This window comes from Phlebotomus papatasi, chromosome 2 (genome assembly GCF_024763615.1).
Source record: "Phlebotomus papatasi isolate M1 chromosome 2, Ppap_2.1, whole genome shotgun sequence".
NCBI classification, from domain to species: Eukaryota; Metazoa; Arthropoda; class Insecta; order Diptera; family Psychodidae; genus Phlebotomus; species Phlebotomus papatasi.
In genome coordinates this window covers 101,857,146-101,883,514 of record NC_077223.1, presented here as the reverse complement: position 1 = coordinate 101,883,514, position 26,369 = coordinate 101,857,146, and the positions used below count along the sequence as shown (strand labels likewise).

Genomic DNA, 26,369 nt, shown 5'->3' with positions numbered 1-26,369 from the left:
CAATGGTTCAATGATTATTTTAGTCAAGGAGAACCTTTTAACAAAACAAATAGCCAAGTCCATGGGATGAAAGTAAAATTTGTCAATTATTAAATAGGTTTATGAGGGAAAGATTTGTGTTTGCCAAGATGTAGACAACCGACTGTCTCATGCATAATTTTCATGATAATCTAGAGCAGCGGAACTCATAAAGCTTTTGAGTCACAATTAGATTTATGACAATTTCATCTCACTTTTCCTTCCCGCATGCTAATTAAAACACTCTTGCTCATCATCCAATACCCCAGGAAGCTTCTGGACATTCTCCCATCAGGAAGAATTGGGTCAGGGACTTTCTCCGCAAAATAACCCCACCGGAAAATTCCCTGCAGACATCAACACCGTCGGTGGCATTTAGATGATGCTCTCGCATATATAAAATATCCAAGAGTAAAAACCACATTCATGTCCATGTTGCTGGGTAGTTAATTGAAACATTTCACACTGATTACACGTTTTGGCGCATAATTTTGGTCATACCGTGAGATGCAGAGAGGAAAATGAAAGAGAGGATGTGAGGAAAATTAGCACTTTTTCGCAAACAAAGCCACATAAAAGTAGAGAGATGCAATCAATGCTATATTTGAACATTAGACCTTTATACTGCTTCCCTAATTGAGACATTCAATATACATATCCGTTTACTTGCATTTGATTTGTATATATAACCTCAAATTTGCGCAAAGCAGTTTTTACTTAAAAAAATACTATTCCACATACACTGCGAAAGATTGCCTGGAAACTTTATTCGAAACACCTAAGAATAGGCTAGGAGATGTTTCACAATATCTTCTACGAAATGAGTGATGTACCCTAGAGAATTTTACTATTAACGTATACTTCATGCGAACAACACATACTCCAAAAGAACTAAGTCACTAGAAGTAAGTTGTAATCAATAGGTATCGGAATCCCGTTGTTATACAGCCTGGCTAAAAATAAATCTGGTCGCCCCTCTTAGTTAGACCCCCTGGCCCTTTGTACAAATGAGAACCTAAACCCTCGGCAGTATATTGTTTACATTTCTACAAAAAACAACTTATGCAAATTTTAACAAGATTTAACAAGGCTAAATTTTTTTCCGACCGTGTCCCCCTATCTTTCAAACTTGATAACTTCCAAACTAATGCGCTGGACAGATTTATGCCCTAAAGTCAGTTACGACTTAAGACGAGACATGGTTTAACGTAATTATAATCAAAATATTGATTTGAATAAATTCTCATCAGTTTCCCATTAACTAAGCCGTTTATCGGCTTAAACTAAGAGACGGATTAGTCAGAAACTGCTGGAAATGTAATTTGATCATTATTTTGATCATAATTACGTTATGCTGTCTCTTGGCTTAAATCGAAAGTGTGCCTAGGCCATACGGCTTAAAACGAGAAGCGGCTAAACGTTATTATAATCGACGTAAAAGGCATGTAGACTTGCAGTTTTGGGCAAAAGTCATATATCGGGTGAAAAGTGCAACTTGTTGCATTGACTACCCATTCCTAGCCTTACCATCAAAAGTTTGTTAACCGTTTGTTTGCAATCACTGCTAGAAGCGCTATAAGTCTAACTGTGTTATCGCACTTGCACATTAAAATTTTAATATGATTCACATTAATTGTCGCTGGTGAGAGTCCAAATGTGTAATTTGTGTGTTTGAATCATTTTATATTCAAAATTTGATCTATTTGTTGATAAAAAGGTAGACTTGGCCCGCAAAATTTGATATAAATTGATTTATAGCATTAATGCGAAAAATTAATGCGATTTTCTCTTTAATTTTTTAATGAGAAAAATATTTATGCTTTAGGTAAATTTAAACTTATTTTTGCAGGTAAAGTCCACTTCTTTATCAATAAATAGAAAAACCCCAAATATTAAGTGACTGAAAGACACAAATAACATATTTGAACGCTCACAAGCGACAATTAATGTGAATCACATTAAAATTTAAATATGCAAGTGTGATAACGCCGTAAAAAATAATTTTCGAAGTTAATTAGATCTGGCCCTATATGGCATGGACTAGGCTGAAATTTTATAATGTTATAGTTGCACTTTATATCTTCCAAAAAAAAACATAAGTCGCTCGGGCACCCCTGACCCGAGCTGTAAGGAATCAAAGTTGAAGAATTAATCTGTCTATATTACTGGCTCTAGGAGCCCCAGTGGATCAGTGGATGGATTGGTGTCTCTATGACGGTTGCATCGGTACCTATCGGTAAAGTTTGCGTAATCTTAATACTGTTTTGTAACAAAAAGGACTTACTAAAACATTTCTTCTGATAAAGTTAAACAGAGTCTTGCTGATGAATATATTTTTCTGGATTCTTTTGTTGTACCGTTGTACCGTTTGTTCAATAGACATCAACGTCAACACAGTATGTAGGGGAAACTGGGGCACCACCAAACACGGGGTACCACCAAACACTGCGATTTTTTAATCAGATATTCGACTTCAGAGGATAAGATTTATAGGAATTTATAGGCACTATAGGGATGCTTGTCCACTGAAGAAATGATCGAGATAGTCCAAGCAGTTTAGAAATAAAAATTAGTGTTTGGTGGTACCCCATGTTTGATGGTGCCCCAGTTTCCCCTAAGCTTTTGCTGGAAAAAGTGATTTTTTATGTAGTTTTTCTGGAATTTCAGAATGCAGAACGCATCAATTTCATTAAAAAAAAATGTCCTTTTCGTGAGCTTTTCGAATTTTCAACGGGTTTTTAGGTAAGTTCTCTCTTATATAACTTCGAATCAGTACCGTATAAAACTCAACCGAAGAAAGCTCTAAAATCGTAAAGTGTATTGCTGAACATAAGGATTGTGGATAAATTGCGTTAAAATCTAATCTTTTGTGAATCAGGCTAAACCTCTGTTCTGAAGACCGTTTTATAGCGCCTTTATTACATATTGCTGTTGACACAATATTTGCAATAATGAATGGAATACACCACAATTTAATTAAGCACACTGAGAGAAATCCGAAAAAGTTAAAATAACATTCCGGAAATGTTTATTTTACCCTGCAGTATTGATCCGAAATCGGTGTTATTATGCATTTCAGGTGTATTAGGTGTTAAAGTTACACTTTTTCATGTTAATTTTACTCTTAAAAAGGTGTAAAATTAACATTAAAAAATGTTGATATATTTTTACGCCTAAAAAGTGTTAAAATTATGAGGAAAAAAAGTTAATTGCACCCTCTTTTTTTCTCAGTGCAATTACTGGTATTTTAGAAACTATTATTAAGTTTTGTGTTAAAACAACACTTAAATATGTGTTGCTGCTAACACATTCCCTTCTTTCAATGTAGAATGTCTCAGAAGCAAGCAAATATTCTTAATTTAATAATTCTATTTCAATTGAATATTAATTTTGGTGTTACTGCAACACTTAGCAAGTGTTGTGACTAACATGTCCTCTACTTTCAATGAGACATTCCTCAGAATTGAACAAAACAATTAAGGTAAAATGGTACAAGTTGGACCATGGTACAAGTTGGACAATGGTACAGGTTGGAAAGGGCTTTTTTCTTGATAAATTTAGTACTTCATATTTATTTGTATATTTTTAATGATTTAGTTTTATAATTTGGTTCTTTGTACTTAAAAAAAAATTAGTACTACATTTATCAAGAAAAAGTCCCTGTACAACTTGTACCGCCGAATTGTCAAACTTGTATCACTAAGTAAGTCCAACTTGTATCACTTTACCCTACTTGTAATTCTTCAATTCTTACAACCTCTAAATAGCGCGTGTCTCACCTGAATTACACAGAAGACGCCGCTCTTGTTGTACACATCACTTCTCTTTTAATCGTTTTCCAAACAATTCTACAAAAGATATGTGTCTGCACAAAAAACTTTCATTTCAGCAAATTTATTCATATGTTAGCAATGCGGAAAATGGCATAAATACACCACTAATAGCTCTATTGCCACTACCCACTTACACATCATCTCAAAGGCAATAGTCCCAATGTTCAAAACACAAATTCATCATCGAACAATGCTCAGAATAATTGAGAGAGAGTTTCCGGAGAAAATTAAATTATAATTCAGACAGGATTTGCATAGGCTTTTCAAAAATCTGTCATTATCGCTTATAGTTCCTCATGCAAACAAATCAAATTGTATCAAACTAACAATTCAAAGTTTTCAACCCATTGAACCATATATCACAATTTTTTAACAGATTGAAAAAAAAATCGTGAATTTGTTTCACATTTCAACTGAAAACATTGACACAACAGTATCAAATATTTATTTAGTTATTTAATATTTTTGGACAGCTACAAAGATATAGCGGTAGTGCGTGGAAAATTGAGTAAATTAAATTGGTTAAATTTGTTCGTACGTTGATGCGGAAAAATTATTTATCAATTAACATGTGTTTCTGGATAAACAAATCTGTGCCAAATATAAATTAAAAATTAAAAATGTTACTATCTTTATTTACTGATATTTATATAGAAAATACATTAAAAATAAACCAAAAATATTAATGTAATTAATTGTGGTGGAAAAAAATCATTTTGTATGATTCTTTTAGTTCTGAAAACCGATACATAATGTAACATTTTAAATTTGATATCCACGAAAAAGACCGCAAAATTGCAAATTTATTCAATTGCGAATTTTAAATTAATTTCCGTAACTGCAAAATTTATTCAAAGGAGATTTTTGACCTCAAAACAGCATCTCTAGAATTCATCTCGTCGTTGTTTCTCTTGAAAAGTTATCACACTAATGGACTAAAAACCAGTGATATTTTAATAGAATGTTTTATGTATTTACACAGTTTGATATAAATATGCAATGTACAACAATTTAATTCAATGTAACTTTTATTTATTTAATCTCAATATTTATTTTTATCATCATCCTTATTTATTTCAGGCTATAAATGAATTTACGATAATGTTTGTACTATTGTTTCTTTGAATAATCAATAAACTGTTAGAATTTTAGTACTAATTAGGTCATGATTTAATTTTAAGTACTCCATTGTAATCCCGATTAATGTAATTTCAAAACTTTTCAGCAACTAATTTAAGCACGAAGTAACTTAGTGGAAGAATTTTAAAATTGGTCACCTCGAGCTTCAAAACCTTTCTCAATTCCTAAAGACTAACAAAAAAAAGAAAACATGGGTGTCTTTCGTCACGGAATCTTAACAAGTCAACATAATCTACCAATTCTTAGTCTGACCACTCAACCAAATGCTTCCTCGAGGAAAAAGTGCAACATCTATGGCTCATTGGCATTCCAAACTCAGAGCCTTTGTACAATTTTCTTTATCTCTTAACACTTAACTGACGTAGGAGGGCTTTCACCGGAAAACACAAACGTCTGGACGTCTGGAGGTCCTCGCATCCAAACAAAAACTGAACTAAATTTTTACCTAGAAAAACATCTACCATTTGGCTCAAAACCATTTAACTGTTAAACAATATTTAACTTAGTTAAACAAAACGTAATTTAGTAACCAAACTAAATACACTTAAATACCTACAAAAGACCGTTTTCGACTAGAAGAGGTAATGAGATGATTTGAGAACACTGTTAATGATAAAGCATGGTAAGATACTGCAAAAGTTACATGATTTAATCCAAGTCTTGTCCGTAATGACCGTAGATTCAGTAGATGTTGATAGAAATATTCATTTAGTCGTAGGACCTAATTCACCTATCGATTCAACACAGACAACGCGTTGTCCAGAAACCAAAACAGATCATGAAAAATCGTTTACGATACCTTGTGAATAAGGTATTAATGTAGATACTTCTGACGAGATAATCGTATTCACATCTGTACCAGAAACTCAGTCAAGAAGTTGTTGAAGCTCGAGGAGACTTAAAAAGTGTTTTTCCTCTTGGAGTGACAAGAAACCCTGATTGAGGCGCATGGAGTAATAACGAGCACGAGCATGGGTATATATTCTACATCTGAGATGGTCAAACGTCTAGGCTCTTCACACGTTAGAGGTGGGCGAACCGTCTGTAGAACAGTTAACATGGCTGCCACTAAAGTCATAACGGTGTGATGACGTCATTAGAAGCAGGAGGAGGATCACTTTCGATGCTAAGACCGTCTTCAGACTAGAGGTTTAGCCCAGTTCCCGAGGGTCTCAAAACCTTAAACAGCAACCGATTTTATTGATTTTTCAAAATGTAATAGGTCATTTGCCCTTAATAATCCAATCCTAAGTCAATATTTTTCAAAAAATCTTGATTCATAAGATATTAGACAAGTTAAGCCATATGGCTAAGCCTTAGGTCTGAAGCCCGTATAAGGGAGTCAAGCATTTGGGCAGCACGTCTTACTGCCTCACAAGAAGTTACAGATTTCATTGAATATTTTCGCAGACAAACCTCGATTTTGGAGTCGGCGTAATCACTCGTAAGTCTTAAGAACTCAAGGAGAGGGGCCCAAGTAAGAATTAGAAGATTCAGGGCTTGACACCAAGGGACTCAAAAGATCTCAAAAGGAAGGGCAACCACGAATGATCACGAACGATCTACACTTCTTCTCACCTATCAAAATCGCGAAATTAATACCAGGAGCGATCGAGAGGATCTGCTATTGACGGGCTTCAGAATGCTATGATACGAGTATTTAAGAAAAAAGAAAGGTGGGAGGAATTTGGCAAAGTTTAGGAGCATTGCAAATAGCTCAATTCCATGAGAAGGAAGCAAGATTGGATGTAATGGTACCCATGTAGGGCACTTATTTCGCATGAGTTCTTTACACGTATCAAGCTTCTTATTTGCCTCTAATTCGCCTCATAGTCACTCGCAGTATATCGGTTGCCCGCATGAATTTTTCCTGAAATTTAAAAAGCATATTTGGCCGCTAGTCCCCGGCGAGTGGCCTTCAAAGTTGAAGCCAATTTCTTACTTTTACATACAAATGCGCATGGGAATTTTTCTGCACTCGTGATCGTTATGCTAAATATTTAAAAAGTGAGAAGTTTTTCCGTATTATAAGATACTTTTCCGTATGGAGGGATAAATATACTAAATTTTTGTTTAAATAAATTTTTTACCTTGGAGCACTGTGAGCTGAGTTCGAGATCAATTTACGAATTGGCTTCAAATAGCTCCATATAAAAAAGCCAACTTGTCAGGCGCTTGTTTGGCCGCCTTTCCTATGCCTTTCCGCCAGGGAGTCTTAGTAGCGTCTTTGGGAACGGCTTGTGATAATTTCATAATAAAACTTCATCAAAATGCATAATCAAGATTACTAATATCTTACATCGATTTTTTCGAGAATCGATTTTTCGATATTAGCGTCCCTCTATGACCTCTACAAACTAGAGAAATTCATGTCCATATTCCTCTTGTTCATCAATAACACTCTCGATTTGAGAGCTCTCTCCGGTTGAGGTTTTTCCTTTACCGATTCGAGGGTATATCAGAGAGAACTTACCTAAAAGCCCGTTGAAAGTTCGAACTTTTAAACCGACGAGTTCCACAAAAAGCACAAAACTGAGTAAGTTCATCAAAGGGACATTTATTTTAATGAAATGGCAATTCAAACGTTCTACCATCCTGATACTTCGCAAAACTACACAAAAATTCACTTTTGCAGCAAACGTTTACACACTGTTGATAACATTGTTGACGATTCAGAAGTGTCAAGAATATCGAAATTCGAAATGGCAGAACAATCAGCGCTAAAGCGGCGAAAACATGAACTTGAACTTTTGGCTTTCGGTGGACTTTCGAATAGGTTTGGCTTGGCTTTGGAGTGGCTTTGTCTCTTCGAAAGGTTATTACTGAACGGAGTCATTGAAGAGTTTTTCCAATACAAGCGTACACAGTAAAAAATTGTGTGAGAAATAAAGTTGTGTATTTGAAAAGTTGTGTAAATTCACAAGCAATATGGTTGTAAATTGTAAAATTACTATCATAGTGGTGGTACGATACTAACATAATGCTAGTAAAATTATGTATTGTGTAAGGAAATTTGTGTATTGGAAAATTTGTGTGAGAACTGTCAAAATTCCATTGTTTACTATTGCAATTTTTCTAAGATTTCATATTGATTTTGCATTTTTAACTGCCTAATTGTCTTCTGGAATCATTCATTGGATTCTTAAAATGTGCCTCAGTCGTGAAAAATTAGGAATAATTATGTAATAACAGAAAACAGAGGAAGCATCATGTAAATTAGAAAAATTGACGATGCAACTCATGGCCATTTGCTGAAGAGAAGTAAGCAAGTCGGTAGCGCAGGCAGAAAACACGAGACCATCAACGCAAAGATTATGGGTTCAAGTCTCAGACTCTCTCTTATTTTTTTCCTTTTTTTATTCTTTTTTTCTTTTTTTTCTTAGTTTAATACCGAGACATATCACAGATAATACAAATAAACCGAACAAAATTGCTCTAAAATCAAAATTATAGACAGGAAGCCATTTTATAAAATTGAAAATACACAACTTTGCCAATACACAACATTGTCAATACACAAAATTTACAACCATAGCGCTCGTGCAAAAATTACCAATCGTAGTGGTTGTAAATTTTTTTACTGTGTAGGATATTTGCTTCAATATGGACATAAATTTCTCTAGTGTGTAGAGGCCATAACGCTGATCGTATGAAATTTGTAGGTAATGTTATAGTTCCAGCATTTCAAGAGGACTTTCTTTATTACCCTCCATAATCAAACTCGGGCATGTTCACCAAATAAATGTTTAATGTTGATAAACCCGACAGGAACAACCAATGTAAAAAAAACGTCGGGAACTAACACAATAAATTCAACCTTTCTGAGCGAATATCACATGGTGCTGTGGTGTGATCGAGAGGAAGTTTGCTTAATGCTTTCGTAGTGCAATTTCGTGCTGGACAGATCTAGGGCTTAAGCCGAGAGACGATTTAAATCAGATGCGTGCAAAAACCGTTGAAACCGAATTAACGTCAAAATAAGTTTGTTATAGTAGCGTTTTGCTTTTGACCATTGATGATTTAGACATAAATTGTAAAACTGTTACAAATTTTTGGCATATACGATCTATGATTCAAGGATTCTGCCGTTTACCTGGTAAGATCGGTCGTGATAAGTCGTGAAATATATAGAATTGAATTGAATTTAACTTGAAATTGAATTGAATTTAGTCTCCCACTAAGCCGTAAGTCTGTCTAGAAGAGCATTAGCATCTTAGGTATTAAGACCCCTAATTCCATTCAGTTCTGCTAGTGAATTCGAGTCCCGCTCAAGTGCAAATGATTGAAAAGTCTGAAGGAACAATTTTCACGATACATTGCATTACAGTACTGTCTCTCTATATGCACAGTTTGGGTACTTTTTTTGACAGTTCTCTCTCTGAATATGCACAACTTTTTTTGAAATTCCCAACGGTTCTTTTCTTTCTTTTAATAAATTATCATTTTTTTATTGTTCTAGAATTTCCCGTGTTATTTTAAATATAATATGAGACAGAAAAAATAAAATTAAGAAAATTAAAAACAAGAAAAATTAGTTACCAAGAAAATAATTTTCTTTATTACTTTGTCAAAATGTAAACAAATTGATTTTGAATGCAACCGACACAAAAGCTGTGCATATAGAGAGTGTGCATATAGAGAGACAGCACTGTACTTAATAGTTTACAAAATGACAAAAAGAACGCGGTACATCAAAATATATTCTGCTTTGTAAACTATTAATGGGCATAACGAAACATTTGTGCTAACAATAAAAATCTACGTGAGCAGCAGTGCATCTCTTCATTAAGTAAATTAGTATAATCAGGGCCTCGCAATAGAGCCTTCGGAGCTGAAGCTATTTTTTCTTCCATCATCTGTCTCACTCGCACTCACATAGAAATATTGGAGTCGCGAATGTTAGTGCTTCTAATACAAAAACTATGATTCTTATCAAAAGGGGGTTTTGACTTATCAATAGTACGTCTAATCCACTGTATTTGCGCAAAATCTCATTATCCTCTCTGGCTGACTATAAGAGTTCTGTCTCTTTTTCTTGAGCGAGGCATAGTCATACACAGAGTACTCGGCACTTTGGGGAATTTGCTTAAATGTCACGGTGTTTTTTTCACATCACAGCTTTTTAATTGTATTTTACTTAGTACATGGGATGTGATTGAGTGTAAAAATTATTGTAATCCCAAGTTTTAGGGTCATTTTCTTCCTTTTCTCTTACAACTCTTCAGAAAATTTCAATTGTTTGTTTACATTTTCTTTTCGGAACTCCGAAAACCAAGCAAAAAATCTTCAGTGGAATTATTTTGGAACTTCCATGGAATTTCCATAGGAATATTCTTCAATTATATATGTTGGAAAAATTGACTTTTTTAGATTATTTAAGACATTTTTTGATATGTATCGAGAATATTTTCCATAAATTTATCTTTTTAATAATAAATGCAGTTTTATAGGTTTTTCTTAATTTATATGCTAGAGTCATTACAACTTTTTGAAATAGAAACTGAACTAAATTATTTTTTATTTTTGGATTTTTGGTTTTCTAATTTGGAACAAATTAATTTTACTAATAGTCTGACTGACTTAAGAACGAATAAATGAATTTAATTTTATGTTTATTTGTGTTTTAGTTTTTTTTTTAATAAAACCTATATTAGTTGAATAATAAGTACTACAGATATAAAATAATTTTAAATCATTAGTAAAGATATTTTAAACAGTTTTCTAATGCATTATAAAGATTATGAAGAAAACGTGGATAAATACCTTAGAAGGCAGAAGTGGATCATTAAATTCTCCTTTTAATCATTTTTTAAGAAGTAGAGTGTTATCAATAAAAAACGTGTTAGCGTTTCAATAGTTCTTTTTGTATTTACACTAATTATTTACATTATTTGCATTATTTACATTATTTACACTAATTTCATATAAAATTTACATATAACACACATCAATTTACATTTATTTTGTAACATTATGTTTTATTTTACATATTTTTGAAATGAATTAATCGATGGTATTTGTTTCGATCTGACAAGGAGTCATTAATTTTTGCCAATTCATGGCGAAGTCTTGCGTTGAAGAAGCGTGTGACAAAAATTGTAAGAAGATTTGAAAAATGGTCAACATTTTCCGTCAGATGCATAATATTATGCTCATAAGCAAAATTCTTGAATTTATATAATACATTATTTACTAAAGGTCCTATCTTCATTGATAAATAAATTTTTTCCCCATCCTGAGTTTTTAATCCTTGGCGAATGTATTCCTCACACAGCTTTGCCACATCTATTATCAAAGCTGATGGGACCTTTAGTGCATGATTTTCAAAAAGATGAATGCAACAGCACTGACACGTTATCTGTTTTGCCATTTTCGATGCAATATCGTAAGAGAAAATTTGCAGTGCTTTTTCTGATACGCTGTCCTGATTTGAGAGGTCGTAATTAATATCTGGAAGGTCTTGTTCAGTATAATTTTCATTTTTCATTTGTTCGGACTCAACTTCTTCTTCAGTGTGAAATTGGTCGGCGCTCTTGTTATCCTAAAGGCAATATTTTTATAATATACTACAAATATGAGAAATTATACTAATAAAACAAAAAAAAACATAAAACTTATATTTAAAAAGAATTGGAAGAAAACTACAGCAATAGGGGAAAGTACTCTCCCTTCGAACCTTCATGCCTTCGAATAGCGTGATTTTTTTATTTTTCCTAAGAGATTTACAAATAATTATCACATAATCATAAATAATTGATGATAAGCTAACTAATATAATATTTAATAGAAATGTGTAAGTCTCTTAGGGAAACTAGAAGAAAATTCACATTATATTCGAAGGCATGAACATTCGAAAGGAGAGTACACTGAGTCCCGGAATTATGCACATTTTCGGGACCGAAAAAAACGCGCGAAATGGCATTATGCATTGAGAAAATTTGCATACCCGCAGGGGCTTTCTTTTGAATAAATCTGTTGTAGAATGAATTTCGCGCGGAGTAAAAGTAGTTTAATCAAAAAGATTCAACTGTTTAATAGAAATGCATTAACAAACAGTACTTTTTAGCCAGAGTTCTTCAATAAATGTTTAGAATATTTAAAAAAAAATTTACCTTAATAAAAGAAATTAAAGTTTTATTCTGAAAAAGTAGCAAGATGTTTTCAAATTTACCGCGTCGCAAAATAGTATACATTCAGGCGTATTTCAAAAATGATTTCATAAATTGACTCCCAATTGTAGGCAAACTTGCATAATTGTATGTGCATAATTCCCTCAGGTGCATAATCCCGAAGGACTTAATGCTGGGACTGAGTGTACTTTCCCCTACTAAGGGAAAGTACTTCCTCTTCGAACGTTCATGCCCTCGAATAATGTGAATTCTCTTTTATTTTTCCTAAGAGACTTACATATTTTTATTAAATATTGATTAGCTTATAACCAAATATTGAAAATTATGTCATAACTATGTGTAAATCTCTTAGGAGAAACAAAAGAAATCCACATTATTCGAAGGCATGAACGTTCTTAGGGAGAATATTTTTCACTACTGCTCAACTTACTGCATTTTGTTCTTAATAATCTCAATAATTTAATATAAATCTTTTTAATTAAATCATAATTAATATTCATTAATATTAACCCTCTAACGGGTAAGACCGCCTTCAGGCGGTCTTCACAAAAATCACATTTACAGCGACAATAAAGGTTTTATTTAATTAAAAGGGCCATAGTGTCCTCGGTAATAGTCTTATAAACATCTCTTGAGAGTTTGAACTCATTTTGATTCTTCGTTTTGTTGCTATTCCCAGTTTTGTGTGACAGGTCAGAGAAAAAGCAACAAAAAATATTTGTGCAAAAAAACTCATTTCCAATTTCCGTAAAAATACCGATTTAAAGTTATCTGACTAAAATAAATTTATTTTTTACTGAAAGATATGTCATTCTACTTTGTATATTTTATTTAAAAATTTGATAAAACTAAAAATGTGAGTTTTAGAAGCAAAATGAGTTTCAAAAAAATTTATATTTTCTCACAGCGCGTAAACTAAAAAGGATTATGAAGAATGGATGATTTTTTCGACTTTATTAGAACATAATTATCCTAGAAAACATTGTTTTAGAACTTTTTTTTGCATATTAAAGAAAACACCGTTAGAGGGTTAATGTAAATAAAAATCTTAACACTGTTTACTAAAAAATTTTAACTAAATGTAACATCTTTTAAATCTAAAAGGAGATCTATGGTGCGTGCGCCAATGAGACATATATCATTAAGTGGGCAACAAATTATGTTCAAGGACCAAAGTTCTTTAACTTTGAAGTTTAAAGTTTCAGTTAACTTTAAAGTTTCAGTTTTTTAACTTTTTTTTCTAAAAGAAAATATAATGAAAAGGATTTTCATAATGTATGGGGGCTACCAGAAAGAAGAATGGGAGTAGAAACTTATATGAATAGTTAAAGAAACTCTTATAAGCCTTGTTTCTTTATAAAAGGGGCTAGGATTGCTAAAGATTGTAGGGTTGAAAAGGTATCTGTACCAAAGAATTTTAACAAAAGCTTCAGACTGTAATGCTTTAATTAAAATATTTTTTTCTCTGAACTTATTATTCAAAGTATTTAAATAACTGTATCTTTTAGGACCCTGCGATCTTTAGAGGTCTTAACTCTTTTTTCAAGGAGAATATTACTCCACAAGAACCTTTTCCCTACATGAAATCTTTTTTTATGAATTTGATGAATGTTAAAGGTTTATGAGGTAGATTTGGAAAATTGCAGGGAAAATGAAGAGATAAAAATATGGTTTATTCTCGGAAAATTTCCTTTGAAACCTTTTACAAATCGTTCTTAGAAACGACCAATAAAAGGTAAATCGTTATTGTACAAAGGTGTTTTGCAAAAAAATCATCACAGTTCTTATACATATGTTTTATACTCTCGTGTTTTTCCTACATACTTTTGGGGTTGGTCCCGGAACAAAATTTGTTACCTTTGCCAATACCTACTCGATGGTAAGGTAAAGTACCCTGTAGTCGGCCGGTTTCTCAACTCGGCCAGTGCGACTATTTATTCAATTTACTTAGATTTGTTATAATATGGTCTTACCGATTTAACATTATAAGGTGTATTATATTATATATAACGTAAATCAGTGAAAATTTCATAGAAATTGACTATAAAACGTTAAAAAATTGGTTAAATAATTCAACTGGCCGAGTTGAGGAACCGGCCGACTAGAGGGTACTTTACCTTATATGGTTTCATTCATGGCGAAATGTTGGACCGTTTTGCCCATTGTCCTTTAATTTTCTTTCCTCAACTAGTTACTATAAAGTATAAAATGTTTCAGTCCAATTGCATATAGTTAAATTCTACTTTAAATTGTATTACATAAACTGAGGCTGTAAAAACAATCTCAGTTATATAAAATTATCTTTTATCTATCTCTCTATCATTATCGCATCTTAGAAACTGCAAGGGGCTAACTCAATTATTTTCGATTTTAAGATTTTAATGCACTTAAATATAAAAGTTAAAAGAAAATCAGACGATACAGGTAATCAAATTTCGTTATTAGAAAAATTCTTCAACATTTTATTCTTTTTGATTGTTTGAGCAATTTTGATTCAAGTAAAAAGTCACAAAATAGATTTATCGTTCAATTTTTTGTGAAACATCAAGGAACTAACTAAGGTAAAGATATGTACGCTTTGATGTTTATATTATTGCTCATTCAAAAAGAAAAAAAAAAGTTTTATTCAGACATTGAATTGGGATAATTAGTTTTGCAAAACTGAATTTTTCTTGCTGATCACTGGAAAATGGTTGAAAATTAGTTGACCCCTTATAATTTCCAAGGAATGATAATACCAGTTGTCTGAATGAAAATCTTAAAACTATCAGGTTAATGTTAAATCATCTCAGAATATTTCAAAATAGAATAAGACAATAACTAAAAGTTATCCCACTAATTTTTCATAAACGAAATATTTAGGTAATTAAATTCAAAATACCTCTTTTTCTTTATTTAAATAATTAATACTCCTCTTAGTATTAACCCCCAAAACCAGAACTTTTTCTAAATTCCCCAAGCAGTTCATCCCATCCACTGATTCTTCCAGTTGTACATACGTTAGGAGTCTCTTATAAGCAGCTCGAAACTGTAGCACGGTTGGGTTTGTATTACAGCCCAACCGAGTTCGAACTGTTCCAAAAAAGATTTCGACGTGGTCTTGGTTGAGAGCGTAAGTCTTTAATCCCTCTGGGATCGAGTTCTTCACTTTTTGGTAAATTTGTGTTATATTTGAAAGGCATGCCCTCATGCCAATAAACCCAGTATTTAGGCTAGAATCCACTACCAACTCTGTGGTACCCTCTCTTACCAACTGTAGATTGTTTATGTAGGATATTGTCTCTTTGCAAAAATTTTCAATGGAGGTGATATTCTCCTCGTTGATGAGGTTTTTGTAGCTATAAGTAGTACATTATGATATAATACATATATATATATAACAATAACTATAATCAATATATAAAGAAATTATATTAACAGTGTTTTTGGAATCATATGTACTATTTTAAAATATTTCCTTACTTAAATTTATTCACATCATAGAGACTGATAATCCTTACATTTAGTGAGGAGCTCATATTTGCGTTCTTTTAATTTAATCATGTACCAATTACAAGAAATTTACTACTATTTTTAATACCTTTTCGAAATGAATTCTTAATAGCTTACCCAATCTGTGAAGCATTTCGACTGTTTAGGACGTCGAAAGAAGCATTAATTATCTTTATGAAGTTCGTTGTCCCTTCACTTCCAGAGAATTGGGGCAGTTGGAGTTCGTTGCGACACATGTCAATGTCTTCGGCAACCGAATTGCTTAACAGCTGAGTTGCCAAACGTACATTCATCTTTCTATTATCGAATTCGATGTGGGCGATCTTTAATTTGTTATTGAAGTTCATCCCCACAGACCTTTGAAGATTAAAGAGCTCTAGAATAAACTTAAAGCATATCTCCCTCCCTTCACCGTCAATCATTTTATGCTCTCCAAAGACGTTTCGGATGAGCTTTACCATATGACAGGGGTCAGGATATGCAAATATTACGTTTTCTTCTGAGTTGCCTTCACTGATGTCTGGGGAAGAGAAGCTGTAAACTTCTTTTTCTTCTTCAAGATCAACACCGAGCATTCGCATGGCAGAAAAATTGACCTTAGACCCGTCAAAAGTCAATCCAAGAACTACAACTCCTGCGTCTTCTGCGCGGTATATAGTTTTAAGAATTAGTTCTGCTTTCTGGTCTGCGTAGAGAGTGTCTATGGGAAAATAGCCAACAGGGATTTTCCATCGCATATCTATAGACACCAGCATAAAAAGCAAGATTTGTGTAGCACCCTTAGATTTCTTTTTAGCTGTTTTCTTCTTTTTAGCAGCAGCAGTAGTACTCTCCTGAATTGCAACGTCTCCGAACGAAGGTTCACCATATATCTTTGATCCAATCCGTTGCACATGAGTGAAGATAAATACTTCATCAAAAACCAGTTGGCAGATAACCTGCCGTCCCTGGCTCTTTTCGTTTGCACAAAACGATTTTAGAAGTTCGAATGATTCTTTTGTGAGACCTGGATCGCAATCTATGGATTCAAACCAGCCCCCAATTGTCCTTGGATTCGGCAAATTATTCCCAGATTGAGCTCTTACGAACCTAAGGAAAAGAAAAAAACAAAAATATCTTTTAAATTTTTTCTATTTCAAGCTTATGTAGTCTCATTGAAATAGATTACATAACTGAATAATAAATAACGGATAAAAGATAAGATCACCTGTACGCTCGCGGGGATATAAAATCCAGCTCAATTGCGAAACGTTTCAGTATTTCATTATACTGATGGGCCGATTCTTTCCCAATAATTCGATTGAAGAGTGCTGTCATCGGTGGAGTCATTTTCAATTCCAAAGTCTCTTGCGTAATAGATTTGTCCAATTTTCCTTGTTGTTGAAGGATTAATTTTTCGAGATCCCTTATTTTTTTGTTTTTCCTTCGGATCGTTTGATTGGCCACTTTAATTTTAGATTTCAGTTTCGAAACCTTCTTATTTAAAATATCATTTTGCCTTTTGAGCAACTCTGGTTCTTTCGGTAACTTAAGTGAAGATGAGCAGGTTGCAGTTGTAGAAGGTAACAAATTCTTGCTGCTGGCGGTTTCAATGAGAGACACACTTTTTTGGGTTTCCAAATTAGAGTAGTCATGAGCAATTGGGATCGCATCTGGAGACAAGAAATATCTCCTTTTATTCTTCTGACGTTTTTCAACGATATAGGTGGGGTCAAAGTGTAAATGGCAAATAACACTATTTGCTGGAATTTCTCCTTGCAAATGAAGTTGCTCTTGCCAAAGGTATCTTTTGTCTTTATCGGTTGGGAAGCTAAAATAAAAAAAATTAAATTGATACTGTGACTCCAGTATAGTTAACTCCTGATAGTTTCAATCGTTTCAATCTCCAACAATGTCAACTTTTCTTGAACTGACAATATTTGTGTATTTATTACCTATGATATTTTCAAAGTTAAAATTTATCTTTTTATTTATCAACATAAAATTTTTGATACAAAAAAAACATTTATATAAAGTTATTGCATTTTATGAATAAAATGGATCTTAACCGTTTAATATTTTTAGACTGAAACAATTTTTTCATGATTTTATGTCTTTTAAATGAGTTATAAATTCTCTTGTCTATTCGTATTGTATACTAAAAACATTATTTACTTTAATTCGAATACTAAAAAGCCCTGGGCAATGCAAATTAGGCTCTTTTAGGAAATAAGAGAAATTACGTTTATTTTTAAATTGCTCTTTCTATAAAAAAAATAAGCTTCCTTCAGACAATCTTAAATTCAGAGTAAACTGCAAGAGTAGCTAAACTGGCTAAACTACAATTTTCTTATGTAAAATCTTCTAAAAATTTCATATATAATTTTCTTCTTAATCTAATTTCATATTTTTATATAAAAATTTTAATTTTATAATACCGTTTTTTTTTTAATTTTAACAACCATAAAATGTTGTTTTGAAGTTAGTATAATTAAAATTATTTAATATAAAATTAAATTTCGATTTTTTTCAATTACAAAATTTTCTTTAAAAAATTTTAGATCTTCACAAAAAGGATCAAATCAAAATTAACATCTAATATGTGCAGTGAAAATGAATAACCCTTACTCCCCTTACTGCTTTTAAAGATTCTAAATTGAGTACTGATAAAATTTAATTTTTTTGTTGATCATATTTATTTCGGGTCACTCATAGAATTTAAAAAAGGTTAGAATCAAAATTAAATGAAAACTTAATGTTATTGGATAATAATATCAATAATATATTGATTTCATGATATATTGATTTCATTTACTTGTAATTTATTTTAAAAATGTAAGTATTTAAAGATACATATAATTTGCACCGTCGATGAACAAATTCAGAGTAATAGAATAGAAATTATAGCCATTTTAATCTGTATTCCAGATCAGAGAGTGGAAGAAAAAGCAGATTTTTTTAAAATCTAATTTTGTAATGTTGAGTTACAACACAATTTAAGCTTAATCGGTCAAATAAATGGGGTAGAAAGGCTAAATGGACTGAATTTTGCAAATAATAACTATTTTTAAATAATGAAGGAGGTGATTTTTGTACGAAGGAAGTAAATGTAAAGTAAGTACATTTAAATTTTCATTCTGTGTAATAAATTATTAGTATTTTATTTTTAATATAAGAAACAATCAATTTTTTAATAAGTTTTTTATATTTATATTTGGCTTGGAAATGTCATAAGAAAGTCCTATGGAAGTGTCATATGACTTCTGCAGACTAATTATTTACTGGGATTTGGAGAAAAATCCCGCTCATGGTGACCCGAAATATTTTCATATATTCTTGTGATTATCTCGATTTATCTATTAGGTAACCAGGTTCTAATACCATCAAGCTGTAGTAGAATAAAATCTTTAAGATACAACACAGGTTTTGGGGTATTATTTTAATATTAGAGCAAAAAAAATGGACTATTTTACTCACCCATGGAACGACACTTTGCGAGTGTCTCTTTCGGTCGCTCCACACAGAATACAACGCATTACTATTTTTATTAATTTTACTGCACTACTGGGTACAAATTCCACAAAAATATGAACTTTCTTTCACGAAATTTTCACAATCACTGGTGGTGGAGGTGAAACAGATGAAAAAACACCGGGTCGCTGCGAAAGTTTTCAAATTTCCGAGTACAGATTGCGCTACCATCGCCAACTTTTCGGATTTCGGACAAGCTTCATTGAGCTCCATATATAAAAAACGATATTGCGAGGCCCTGGTATAATATTTTATATTCCTTACGATATCACTTTAATTTTTCTACGTGAGTCTATTAGTGTAATTTACCATCTCTTGATTCTAACATTTTTCACGCTACTTGAGTGTAATATTGGAATGATGTTTTCATAAAATCCATAATGAATTTCAGCACTTTATCATTCTATCCGTCTTTTGTGGCGAGATTTTCGTTCATCACACGGTGCTAAAGAATCTAATCCCCAGGAGACCACATTGTTGTGGAAATTGGCTTCATGAACTAATTACCACTTGTCCAGAAAAGTCACGTAAAAATTGCAATTCTGCAAATTGCCTTTTTATGTACAAGTTGTGTATATGTTTTTTTTCCTTTGCTGCTCTTTGCTGAAAATTTATTATGCATTTTATGGCGGAAAAATTATGCACGATTACTTAAAAATACGATAGCATCTCCTCTGCATGCTGGAGGAGTTTGTGCTCCACCTTCTTCCAGAATAAATCCATAAATATATTTTTTTTCTGCTTGTTTCCTTTTATTCTTCCGCCTCCTCCAACTTCTATGATCTCGTGCATTTGGTGCGATACTTATTGTGTATAGTACAGAAAGATAGTGGACATATGGCGCTTAGGATGACTTTACCAACGACTAGATTATTGTTTCCTCTAAAAATATTCTCCACCACGAAATCTAATTAGGTATTCTTCCCTGAATTGTATTAATCCTAAATTCATAGGAATTTCCACAATATGCCTATCTTAATTGATTTTCCATTTGCCGAGTTTAACATAGAGCAGAATATCATAAGCTCATGCCAGCTTAAAGTAAACTCAGAAAAATTCGGGTGTAAGATATATGCAAGGCGGTGTTTGTTTTTAACACCAAATTTTAACCCCACGTAAACCGGAAAGCAAATGGAAATTTTCCATTCGGCCAAAGTTTACTATCTGAAAATACCCTAAAGTAGACTATTTCCTTTCAACCTTGTTCCGTAATACAAAAACGTATGCTTATTAAGATACTTTTTCACTGGGTAACTTTAGGGTTTAAATTTAACCCTATAAATTATTTTTATGTATGCCCTAAAAATTTTAAAAGTATTCAGCGAAATACTTCACATGCTTTACATCAGTAAAGCCAGGGGAGTGACATTAGCTCGGAAAAATGCAACCAGTTTTAGTGTAAATTTTTCCCTGTTTTCGTACACATTTCACGAGATATCTCCAAAACTACGTAGGTTGCCAATTTGGGGTTTTCGGTTGCCTATTCTATATTAAATTGGTTCTTATTTTGTATTTTCATTACTTGCTAAATCATTATCTAATAACAGAAAACAGCTAATAAACTCAAAAGTTTTTTCGCACACTAGAAACATATGGAAAACAAAGGAAACGTCATGCCCCTGAGTAAAGCACTAAAATGTTCCTCAAAAGTCTACACACGAGAGTTTTTTTTAAATTTAAAGAAGAAAAATGATTAATATTACAATAAAAAAGAGAATGGCAAAGGGTTACGAAATGCTCGAACTCGTGACTTAGATGCTACACCTCAAAAGTACTTTCGCATTATTTACCGTTTACCGGTCTCAACCGATTGGAACCGATTCATAAATCTCTTAAAAGATCCCCCAAAATAGTTTTAAAAGTAATAGAATTTATTATTGAACTGACTATGAAATAAGAAACCAGATTTTTCCAAACAAAGTGAAAATTCACATTGTTCGAAGGCTCGCACATGTGCACCATGCTTACCTTTCCCTACGCACAAAAAGGATTAAGCACACCTAACTCCCGCTGTAAGGAGTTTAGAAATGTGTAAATCCAAATCCTAAAAACTCAAATCTTATTTTTACACCTATTTTGAACCTTACCGCCCAAATCTCGCTCTCTCTCAGAGTGCACGACTTATATCTTATAGACCGCAGACATCTCGAAGAAAGATATGAGACGGCAGTTAATATAGGAATACAACATCTTGTGCCGAGTAACCGCAGGACGGTGTATCATAAATATGATAAATCGTTTATTCACTTGACGACTCACTCTACAATTCATTGAGAAGTTTACCGCGTGTCTTGCATGCAAATGAGGCATCTCACCACTGGGTGGCAAAATTCACCGTGCCCTGGATGACGACACGAGGGATATTTATTGTGCGAAAATTTTATGCTCGGTCCACGTTTTTCCTCTGAATCACAATTATACTTTTTATTTCTCAGAAGGTTCCCTCACTGTCCATTTGAGTATGTGTCATAATCTCAAAATTCTGACATGATGTCAATATTGCTCAGCCGGGAACTCTCCCAATGGACGAGTGAATTATCGTATGCAAATTTACCTAATGACCTTTCTGGGACTAGTGTTTCAAACCCAAATAGACAGAAACAAATCACAGCTCAAAATCCAATCTCCTACGCAGAGATTTGAAGGAGATACCGTGTTAATTGATAGGAAAAAGAAATGATTGCTTCTTTGATTTTTTTTTAACCAACTCTTTCCATTTGAACATTAATCGACGAGATGAGATGTGATCAAAGCTATTTAATTCCTACCTAAACATTTGTCGTTCCTCACTGAATGTAGATGAATCGCGTGCGCGAGCACTTTTTGCACTCTTGTTAACCCTTTAGTAGACCTTGATATTGAAAAATCGTCATCTAATAAAGTACGTTAACGTTATTGCACGAGAGCAACTGAGTTTATTTTGAAGAAATTTAAATCTTGCATGTGTTAAATTTACACATAGATTCATTTAAATAAAACAGGGGTAAAATCAGCAACCTATTAAAAGATGCTTTTTAAAAAATTAATTCTCAAAATTCTAGAGGCAAATAAATAATACAGAAAATGTTAACAATCATGAAGTGTTAACTGTTCTGAAGCAAGGGTTATATTTACACATTTTTCATTTATTGTGCTAAATGTAAATTTTACTAATTTAATTGTAATTGGGTAATTGTAACATTTTTTCCAGACGAGACGTTTAGAGCAAAAGGGGCCTATCGTATTAGCATTTATGTACTAAAATAGCCCACTCTTTTCTTGAGTGATACAATTCTTCAAGTTTTACAAATAAATAGATTTAAATATTAAATATCTACATTTTAAGGACGTATTAGAGTGTAAATTTACTATCCTCAGTGCAGTCTTCAGAGCTGAGGTTTATCAGAATTCCCTGAGGTCTTCTAATATCTTAAAAATAGGCATTCACAATACTTTTTTAGAATTTGTTACGTTAATAACCCTTTAATCTAGAAAACCCTCTCTTATACACTGACTGACTAAGAGTATCTACTAAGTATTGGACTAATGTATTAGGTTTGAGGATATCTCATTTTTGGGTAATTTTAAACCCTTACATGTGTAGTTTTAAGATTTCATTTGCTTCACTGAGAAAAAAAGAGGGTGCGACTAACTTTTTTTCCTCATAACTTTAACACTTTTTAGGTGTAAAAATATATCAACATTTTTAATGTTAATTTTACACCTTTTTAAGGGTAAAATTAACATGAAAAAGGGTTACTTTAACCCCTAATACACCTAAAAAGGGTAATATTTACACCGATTTTGGATCAATACTGCAGGGTAAAATTAACATTTCCGCAATTTTATTTTAACTTTTTTGGATTTTTCTCAGTGTTTTTATTATTTCAATAGTGTTTTAAGACCTTAAGCGGTTATATTTCAGAAAGGTTTTGGTAATATTATAAGGTATGGGGCTAAATTTTACACTCTACAATGTGTAGTTTTAACATATTCTATATGAATCGTTTATAAGCGAATGGATTAACACGTCAGCTGACAATATGTAGGTATTAAAGCGTAAATATGCAGATTATTTTTCATAGCTTCTATAAGATTCACCTTAAGAAAAACAAGCAAAGAAAAATAAGCCTTATCTTCAGTAAATTTAACCCTCTATCACGTAAGACCGTCTCAAGACGGTTATCACAAGAATCACATTTACTCCATGTATGGAAAATTCCGCGGAGAATTTCCAAGTTAAAAAAAGTCTTTCCAAATTACTAAAATGAGGATTATTCGTCGGAAAAGTCTACACAGAAAAAAAATATTTTGCAAAATTGTTCATAAACATTTCTTAATTCCTTTATTGTAATTTTTGTAATTTTACAAACATTTGTTCGTAGACAAACAAAAATTTACGAACAAATGTTTGTAAAAATACAAAAAATGCTCGTCAAAAGATCATTTTACTGTTGACCACTCACGGAAACTCGAAGAAAACTTTCCGAAATGAGGCTTACCTTGCCAATTCTCGCATCAGACGATCTGTAGCCCACCATGGCTCACGTCACTCAGACTTTACGTCAAGTGGCGCTGCGGACGAGTGAAAGCTTTGCTTATCTGGCGGGAATTTTTCGAATTGCATTACAGTTAGCAAATTCGACAACATTACGAAGAATGTTTGTGAAAAAAGTACAAAAGTACTAACATAAGTGTACAAAAAGTACAAACATACATAAAAGCCAAAGGGTTTAATTTTACGCTCTTCAATGTGCAATTTTTACGACTGTTTTTTCTTTAGTCTATAGCGTTTCGGAGGCAATGGATTAAAATATTTATCGCCTATCTCTTCCACCAGGCTGATAATTTTTCCAAACGGTACGAGTAAGTTGTAAACCAAAGGGTTTAATTTTACGCTTTTCAATGTGTAATTTTTACAACTGTTTTTTTTTTTTCTTAAGTCTATAGCGTTTCTGATGCAATGGATTAAAATGTTTACCGCCTATCTCTTCCACTAGACTGAAAATATATCCAAGCAGTACAAGTAAGTTAAAAGCCAAATGGTTTAATTTTACGCTTTTCAATGTGTAATTTTTACAACTGTTGTTTTTTTAAGCCTATAGTGTTTCTGAGGCAATGGATTAACATATTTATCGTCTATCTCTTCCACTAGGCTGAAAATGTTTCCAAACGTTACGAGTAAGTTGCAAGCCAAAGGGTTTAATTTTACGCTCTTCAATGTGTAGTTTTTACACCTGTTTTTTTTTCTTAAGTCTAAATCGTTTCTGAGGCAATGGATTAACACGTCTAGCGCCTATCTCTTCCACTAGGATGAAAATGTTTCCAAACAGTACGAGTAAGTTAAAAGCCAAAGGGTTTAATTTTACGTTTTCCAATGTGTAATTTTTACAACTGTTTTTTTCTTAAGTCTATAGCGTTTCTGAGGCAATGGATTAAAATGTTTATCGCCTATCTCTTCCACTAAGCTGAAAATGTTCCCAACGGTACGAGTAAGTTATAAGTCAAAGGGTTCAATTTTACACTCTTCAATGTGTAATTTTTACACCCGTTTTTTTTTCTTCGTCTAATTCATTTCTGAGGCAATGGATTAACACGTCTAGCGCCTATCTCTTCCACTAGGTTGAGAATGTTTCACTCATCGTCAGCGCTTTTCTTGTAAACATTCGCGTCCATTCATAAAGATTCACACCATTTTTCACATTCACAGCATCAATATTCGTGATGATTCTCAATAAAAATCACCCTTCTTCTCTCGTTTCCTGGTACTGTCCTCCTCGAGAAAAATTTAATGGTTTTTAGAAAAAAAATAATATCCTACACACTGACACATATATTGCTTAGCAATTGCCTGAACTATTTTAAACTAGTACGTCTCATCGCATAAACTAAAGCCACCCCCTCAGTTGGAGACTGTGAGTTAAAAAAGAATTCATATCCCAATGTTTGCATTTGCACAAGAGTTCCTAACACACAATATCGAACACCCTCTGGCTATGCTGAGGCACCAGCATTTTGTGATGTTAGCAAGTGAGCGCCAGTTGCGAGAGATAAACCAACATATATAGCATATAACTACTGGCATTATTCAGCTTTACTTTGCCACTTGGTCCCAGTCACACATCAATTCATCCAACTTTCAGTTGCGATTTGCTCCTCAACGGTGAAGCATCATTCTCCGGATCCATCGTGCCAATCTTTTCAGTTTTTTATTTGCCGGAAAGTGAATCAATTTTGTCTCTTTGAGTTTCTTTCTTGGTGCATGTGAAATATTTTTTTTTAAGTGTCTTGAGACAGTGATTAAAAAATTCTCTTTATCGAGTTTTCTGCTGAGGGATTTCTTTTTAACCCAGTGAAATGTAAGATGTTTGTGCTGTTTTATTTTTTGAGACATTTAATTCCAAAAATTCTTGAGTGTTGCATTAAAAAATTTCAAAGTGAAAAGAAAGTTTTTCCGGTTTTTCCCATGTGCATTGTACAAAAAAAGTCACACAAAAGAAACTGCGTGCATAAATTCTTGTGTGAAAAATTCTATGATTTAGAATGAGGATACTCTTGAGAAAATCCTTTACGCCAGAGCTAACAAGAACTACAAAATTTTCCAAATTATTCAAGATTGTTGCCTCCTAAACTCCAAAATAGCTTTTCACATTGCAAAACCACATAAAAGAAAAATTCTCACTATCATCTTTTGCAAAGTTGCATGCAAAAGACATAAAAGAAAATGAAATAGAAAGAAGAAAATGTGAATCATGCAAAATAGATGCAATGCAGAAGTCATTTGTAATTCATGAATTTTTTATCATTCCATCCCCCTCAAGAGTGAACTTGTTGAATTTTCACTCCTCAGGAATTCCCACCTTTTAACCAACATCTCTATATTCAGGATACCTTCTGGGATAGAGCACAAAAAAAAAGAAGCAGAGGAACAAGGAAAAAAGAAAGCTCTTGAGAAAAATATTTCTTTTCCAATAAATTACCCACCGGAATTTTTTCTTACCCATTTTATTGGGACATTTGGAATAAATTCCACTCTTTGCAGTAGGATAGAACCCTTTTACGCAATTGACAAAAGTTTATTTTTGTTGACAATTGTGAAAGTCACACACAAAGTTCTTTTCTTTTTTTTTTATTTTCTATCAGATTTTTCACTCTTCTCGCCTCTCTATCTTCCCTATTTTATTGGGATGTATTTATAGCAACTTTTCTTTCAACTATCTCTCCATCGTGACCAATTTTATCAGATCATACTGCTGTATTAAATTCT

General features: G+C 32.7%; 2 protein-coding genes across 2 annotated transcripts in view; one reads left to right on the top strand and one right to left on the bottom strand.

The window, feature by feature from the left end:
* Window positions 1-26,369, bottom strand: part of LOC129800450 (four and a half LIM domains protein 2-like) — a 298,659-nt gene that overhangs the window by 209,248 nt on the left and 63,042 nt on the right. The window lies entirely within an intron of this gene.
* LOC129800458 (probable serine/threonine-protein kinase mps1) overlaps window positions 25,120-26,369 on the top strand; it is a 31,303-nt gene continuing 30,053 nt past the window's right edge. The window contains exon 1 of the mRNA XM_055844841.1: window positions 25,120-25,461. The gene's annotated coding sequence lies outside the window, so the exon portion shown is untranslated. The remainder of the gene's footprint in view (window positions 25,462-26,369) is intronic.